The sequence below is a fragment of the Phallusia mammillata genome, chromosome 4, assembly GCF_965637545.1.
Source record: "Phallusia mammillata chromosome 4, kaPhaMamm4.hap1.1, whole genome shotgun sequence".
In the NCBI taxonomy this organism is placed as follows: Eukaryota; Metazoa; Chordata; class Ascidiacea; order Phlebobranchia; family Ascidiidae; genus Phallusia; species Phallusia mammillata.
In genome coordinates, this window is record NC_137255.1 from 22,903,188 (window position 1) to 22,910,482 (window position 7,295).

Sequence of the window (7,295 nt, forward strand, 5' to 3'; positions counted from 1 at the left end):
TACAGAATGACAAGCATGCATACATAAACATGTACTTTATGTACAGTCGTACGCAACTAGCAACACTAATGTTTATCACGTTAGCAGGCACATAGGTGCAAAGAAAGTGGATCGACGTAAATGCGGCAAAGCTGGAATGTAGAACGATTTTACTTCGAAAAACGAAACCCGAATCCGACCCGACTCACAACTCTCAATCCCACCCGAAACAACAACAAATGAAAGTCTAAGTTCTTTTGAAGCTTTTTCTAAACCACACGCTTTGTCAAAGTGCACACCCGCATGAAAGTAAACACATTTTCTGTATTGCTTAAAGCTGTCTAAACTTTTAAATTTCCATGTCAGGAGACCTGCGTCTGATTGAGACCCAAATCTCCTAATACTCAATTTCTATATTAGTTCAGTTTGCATCTCTTAGCATTAATTAAACATTTGCGTTACTTGTCTGCTAGATTTATCCAAATGCTTCCTAAGGTACGCGTAAGCTAAATAAACATGATATACGCCTATGAGCGTTACATCATCAAGTTTTTTCCCGTCTATGTTTTACCTTTAACTTTCCCAGGGAAACCCCCGGAAAATTGCCACGGTACAACACCGGTCTGTGTTTTCTGCAAAGCGGAAACCAAACAAAGCACGCGCTGTCTGTTTAATTTGTCTGTTGGTAATTGCGGCAATCGTTCTGCTAAAAGGCCGAAGCAAACTTGATTTTACGAACACATAGTGCAAATGAATAGGGTGCAAATACATAACAGCATTGTCCTACACGGCGTCAGATTAGGCAATAAAAATATACATATATATATCAAAATTTAACGAACACACGCATGAAAACTTGAAAACAAACTTTTTTGGGTCAGTCAAAACGAATGAGGTACCACCTTAAAACGTTTACAAGAAACTAGAAGTAAAAACAATAAGAGAAACACATTCTCTATAAAATATAATAACCCAGCCAATATATCTCAATAGACAACGGACATATATTTTTTTCAGATAAGATCATTTGAAAAATCAGTAAAGTTTATGTACAAAGCTGAAAAACATTGGCCACCTCAAGGGAAATGTTTAAAATTTATCACCAGGGTAAAACCCTCCGCGGTCGAGAGGGGAAATCGCGCTGTTGAGTTTGTCGCCTTGGAAAACCGCAACGATAAGCTTTGTCTGGAAATGTCTGTCACGTTTAACTTCAACTAAAGTTTGATTAATGAATAAATCGCAATTAAGTTTGATTATGTGCAATTAAGATTGCCTTCTAAAACACCTTTTAAAAATGTATGTTGAACTAAACATGGACCAACACTGGGGTATACAACCTGCAGCCGCAGAGACGAGTTTATGCAGCCTTAACATGTGGTATATGAAAATATCTATCGTTTGGCGGACATGACGTAAATCCGACAAAAACGTAGTCAGCAAAACTCGGCAGTGGTAAAAATACCAAAAATCTCTACCTGTCTTATGATTGGGCGATAAAATCCCTGCCAAAATAACAAGCTTACTTCGAACAAAATCATGTTAATTACATTCTATTAGTATATCGTAACATGCCTTTTAATCGACTTTGTTAAGCTGGACAGCCTTAGTTAGGGGTTAAGGCGGGTTAAAGCAGGCGGTTACCAACATGCGGCTTTGTAAAATCCTTGTGTGACTCCGGACACTAAACAAAATACCTTTATGTCCATTCATAACAAAGTTTTAAAGGGCAGTCTGACCAGGTTCTCCGGGTCGGGTTCGGGCCCAAATGTAAATAACTTGATCTTGGTTTAGGCCTGACCTCAAACTTAGATTTATCTATGATACAATTTTTGCCTCAATCAGGTTAAAAAATGGGGTTCGGACCAGAGTGGTTAGTCGGGCCGAGCTTTTTTCAAATTAAATAGCAAAGTTAGTTGCAGGACCTGACCTAATGTCAAACAGCCCTATAACGGCTTGTTTGAAACCAATTGGTTCGGGCTGGTACTTTCGGCTTCGGGCCGGGTTCGGGTTCCAACTTTAGGCCCGTTTATAACTCTGACTAAGATTCGAGTTTATACTACCGCTTTAAGTCCTGGTCTTACATCATCAATTGGTGTTCACAGAAGTATGCAGAATAAAGACGAATACGAATAAAGATACGAATAAAGATCTTAACGAGACTATGTTTTGCATTGTGGTTCCGTTAGTCGGCTAGCGCTACACTTTAAACTCCAGAACACATAGATTGCAATTATTCTGATAATTATGAACCGGTAAGTCATACTGATAATTATGAACTGGTAAGTCAATCTTTTTGTCCACGTCCCCTAAGATGTTTGTCCGAAACATCACGCCCCCTCCAAAACAGGCAAAAAAACACTGTTTTTCTTCAATGAAAAATGTATCCAAAGTTTTAGCTTGCGCCAATGGGAATACCAGAAGTCTCCCCCAGCCTATGTTGTATACAAATGAACCAAAGCACCTTGCACATATGGTGTATGTCGTTATTTAAAATGTGCGTTACGTCATAAGGTATTGCTTCATAATATTCTGCTTCTTTTTGCAACTCTTTTGTCGTTTGCTCACAAACAATGAACCCTACTTGCAAAATTCTGATTAAATTTGTTTATTCAGCTTTGACTCACTCACTCTTTGGAAATGTCCAACGCTTACCTATAGGGGGACGTGCCCTCCTGTTTAAGAACCACTGGTCTAATATGTAAAAAAAGTGGTTATAAAATAAGAATTTCTTTCGTGGGCGGAGGAGACTGGAGTTGTGCACACAACGGAGCTTGATAATTTCGTCCAGCTCATTTCAAACTGCTTAATGACACACTGATATATAAATGTTTTTGGTCAAAAAATCTAAGCGCCAAAGCTCATGGTTTAGTGACAATCAACAAACACACATATTGTAAATAACACAAAACAGCAAAAAAACATCTCGAAGTTGATTCATAAATTCGTGCTAACTAACAACAATACTACATCAGTAGAAAAAACACGGCATAACGTGCCGGCGTGTTTTAACCAGGGAGTCGAACCGGAACTGAACCCGAACCCGCGAACCGGTTTGAGCGGTTAATTTTATTAAACCCGAACCCGAACCCGAACCGCTAATTACGATCTTCTACCGAACCGGAGTTGAACCCCATCTTTTGTTTGGCGTTGGATCCGAACCGGAACTAAACCCGTAAACATGCAGCGTTTTTTTTATATTTTGTGATTTTTGTCAAAACAGCCCACTGAAGGATACACGAGAACACTTATGGGGCGTGTCAAAAATAACAGTGCACGGTCAAATTATTTTGGAGTTTGATAGGGCCAGGTAGATGATGGGTAGAATTAAATTGAAACAAATGAAATTTTGAACCGGTTTAAAAACCGCAAACCGGTTTGGACCAGATAATTTGCCCAAACCGGAACAAAACCCGAACCCGAAAATATACATTTTTAAAAAACGGAACCGAACCCGAACCCTTATGACAAGCGGTTCGACTACCTGGTTTTAACCACACTAACGGTGTGTTCTAAGAACACTGCAGGAGTGTTGTTACCGCGATAATCGATGTGTATTGGTTTAACAAGAACAACACGTTATCCGTTTCAAGTCTATAAACCAGTGGTTCTCAAACTCGGTTTTCGGGGCCGCATTCGGCTCCCAACTACTTATTTTGCGGGTCGCACCAGACCTCAGAAAACCACCAAACACTGCTATTTTAACTTTTAAAGTCATCTTCTTTAGAGATTTTCTCAAGGTTTCGTTTTTTGCGGCTCCCTACACACTTAAAAATACCATTTGGCCTCGACAATAAAAAAGTTTGAGAACCACTGCTATAAACACAGAACAACACTCCACTTGATAACACGGTTTAGTGTGTCGTGTGTTGTACTGTACACGGTTTTAAAATTGGCGTGTTGTAACACACAGGTTTTTCTAGTGTTGCTAAATATTTGTAGTTTTTTAAAGGCCGGTCGACGATAAAATTTTAGTTTCATAAACGGTCCGCAGTAGAAAAAAGGTTGCCGACCCCTGAATTGTGCACACACACAAAATTTCGTATAAAACTGTAAACGATATTGCTAGTAATTACATGTAACAACATAAAGAAAGTGTCACGTGTAAGCAAACAAGGCCAATAAAACGCGAATAAAAGTTACTAGAAAACTTGTGAAGCATTTGTGATTAAAGAAGCAAGAAAACCCCGAGGTTTCACATAGAATATTTTATGATAGGAGTCCAGGGTTTTCTATATTTGTTTGGGTCTTCTTGCACATGCCTTTTTAGGTGTTGAAATGGTATTGGACGATGGGGGCTGCTTGGTCGTTGGTTCCTTATGACATAATAAAACACTATCAATACTAACGTTTGCTTAAATTTATTGTTTCAATTTACTATGCAATAACGATTCTCTACTCTAATTTAATTTCCAGATGGTATTTGCAGCTTTTCCGTTATTTTACTAACTGTTTGTCAAAATATAAAATTGCTGTACCTTTCCCTTTATCCCAATGCAAGTACATCAACCAACACTTTTCTCGATCTCCCAACTGAACAGTCAGGACAATCTTCGCTGACTCCATTGGTGTATTGCCCAGTTTCGCAAGTCTGAATTGTAATTCAGAACGACTGGTCACATAGTCCAGCTTGTCGATATCTTGCGTACTGCTTTGTGGATCGACCACGGCGTCGTCGCTTTTCAACGATATACGCATTTTCGAAGGGTACGGGCTATGTGGTGTGGGCCTAAATAATTGTAGTTGTTAATTGTCCTGTATGAGGTTTTTACCGACTGGTACCCATTACAGATAATTATCTGTTTAGGCTAATTTGGCCACAATGAAATGTTAATTTCATGTTTATAACTGTCATTCTTAGTAAACCATTTAACTGAATTTTTTTTCAACAAAATTTCGAAAAATGGGGTGTCATTTCAAGTGCAACAATAAATAAAAACCTGTGGTTTAAATTAATATTGGCCCTTTTTTGTAACTTATGACTTAACAATGGAGAACACGGTTTCAGATGACGTTGTGTGACATTGGCACCATCAGGTAAAGTCAATTGTTTTAAAAACATTCCTATACATAGGATTCCTTTATACATATATAATTGCAAACCTTAGCATGATATTTGTGCTGAAAATGGGCTTGCCATCGTGGTTTTTCATCTTGCCCTTACGATTGACGATTATAACTGAGACAATTAAATTTTGTGGGTCATCGCCGGGATCGTGTGTTTTCAGCATCACAGACAATCTTCTCTCATCTAAAGATCTGTAAAATTGAACAAAAATAAATAAACTGCAAAACCATTGTTACCTGTTGAAACATATTTATTACTTGCCCTACTGTTTTTTGGAAACAATATCTAACCTTAAATGGTCGCTCATCGCATCCTTTTAAAATGGTCAGGTTAAAAAAACATTTTAAGTTTACATTACAGCAATAATTCTGCAATCCTAGAAGACAAAACACAATATATGCAAAATTTACAACAGATCACTCCAAAAAAGTAAAAAAGGCTACAGTTGCTTAAAAAACACTATGTTAACACATATACACGAAACGATACTTTCAAAAATAAACCACAAGATTAAAAAAAATATATATAATTTGTTACAAGAGAACTTTTTAAAGTGGATCATGACAAAATTCCCTTTATTAGAAGGTTATACAATTGGAAAAAAAAGTTAATAGAGATATGTCAGTGCACACTAGTTTAACTTTGGACCCTAAAATGCAATTGAATATAATGATTCATAATTAATCAAACTGAACATCGTGTACAAATGAAACGTATAATGTACATTTACAATTGGTGCTCCTGCAGAACATGTATTTAAACATGTATTTTCTTCTACATGTATTTACAAATTAATGTCCTTTTCACAAATCAAATGTCTTTTTTTACAAATCAAACGTCTTTTTTAAAGTCAAATGTCTTTTTTACAAATCTTTTTTTCCGAGTTTTTTTGCAAGATTTTACAAACTGATGTAAAATGGTTGCGTAAGCCTCAGTTGTCCATCAATGCACACACGAATCCACATCTGTTTGTTTTCGAGAGAATTTCCGTCTTTGCTTCGGACGATAACATTATGGGGATCTCTGATGTTTACGTCTACTTCATTACTCCAAATTTCCACATCTAAATCTTGAATGGTGTCTGTCCTAAAGATAATATTTACCTCTAATTTGTACCAAAGTTACGTCCAGAAATAGCCAATCAGTGAAGTAGCGTTGCAGAGTTTTACTCAAAGGACGTCTGGTTTTAGTCGAATTTTGTCAAGTAAGGGTGTAATTTTATTGGTAGTAAAATGATTTTCATTACAACCCCAGTCTGCGCTGCCAGCTCAAGGTATCCAAATTAGGAAAACAACATGCCAGTTACTATACAAAAATCTCCAATGGATATAGGCAGTGTTTTTATAAGGTGTTTTGGGGTACCGAAACGGTCCCCCAAATTTCTCCAGCGGTTTCCCAAAATTTGGACTTGCAACTACAGGCTATTTTTTGGTATCTAAATGAAACACTTGCAGTCTCTTAAAACTACTTAGCGGCCACCCAAACCAAACCTTAAAAAACCCTGGATATAGGACTCCAAAAATTAGGCGATGATGCTGGCTAAAAATGCTCATTCAATGTAGTGCTAATAATGTAAAACCACCTTGAAGTTTTTGCGTGTATCATTTACAGAATTCGTTTTTTGATATCCACACAAAAAAATATGTACTAAAATCGTCATGCAAAACTTTATGAACTATATCTCGAACATAAATGCCTAATTTACCTAAATTGCATAACAAGGCAAGAAATTTAGTTATGAATATTGTTAAATATTGTTCCAGAACAACACTGGTTAGAGTAAACCCCTGCTATACAATTTTACTCGTAAGCTATGGTTACTACTAACTTGCAACCGATGTTTGTTTTCAACAATCCATATTCTTTGGAATTTTTGTTTGGTTTGCCAGCAATAAAAACTTCCATCGAGTTACAGTGGGGTTTCAGTTTAACTTGAAGAAACATTTGAGGCCGTTGAGTTTCCGTTATTATTCTCTAAAAAAAGAAATTTGATCGTTGTTTTTTGGAAATCTCAAAGCAAAACCCATGATCTTAAATTGTCACATCGAATGGTTTTGGTACTAAAAACACAAAATTTACTGCCGGACTATGTCACATATACGCTGTGACAAATCGAATTTTGAAACCTCGATCGGCAAAATTTAAAACCCAATTGGCGAATATTAAAATGTTGATTGGCGTATATTGAAGTCTAGATCAGCCAATTTGGAAATCACAATCGCAATATACATGTCGATTTTAAAATTTAATT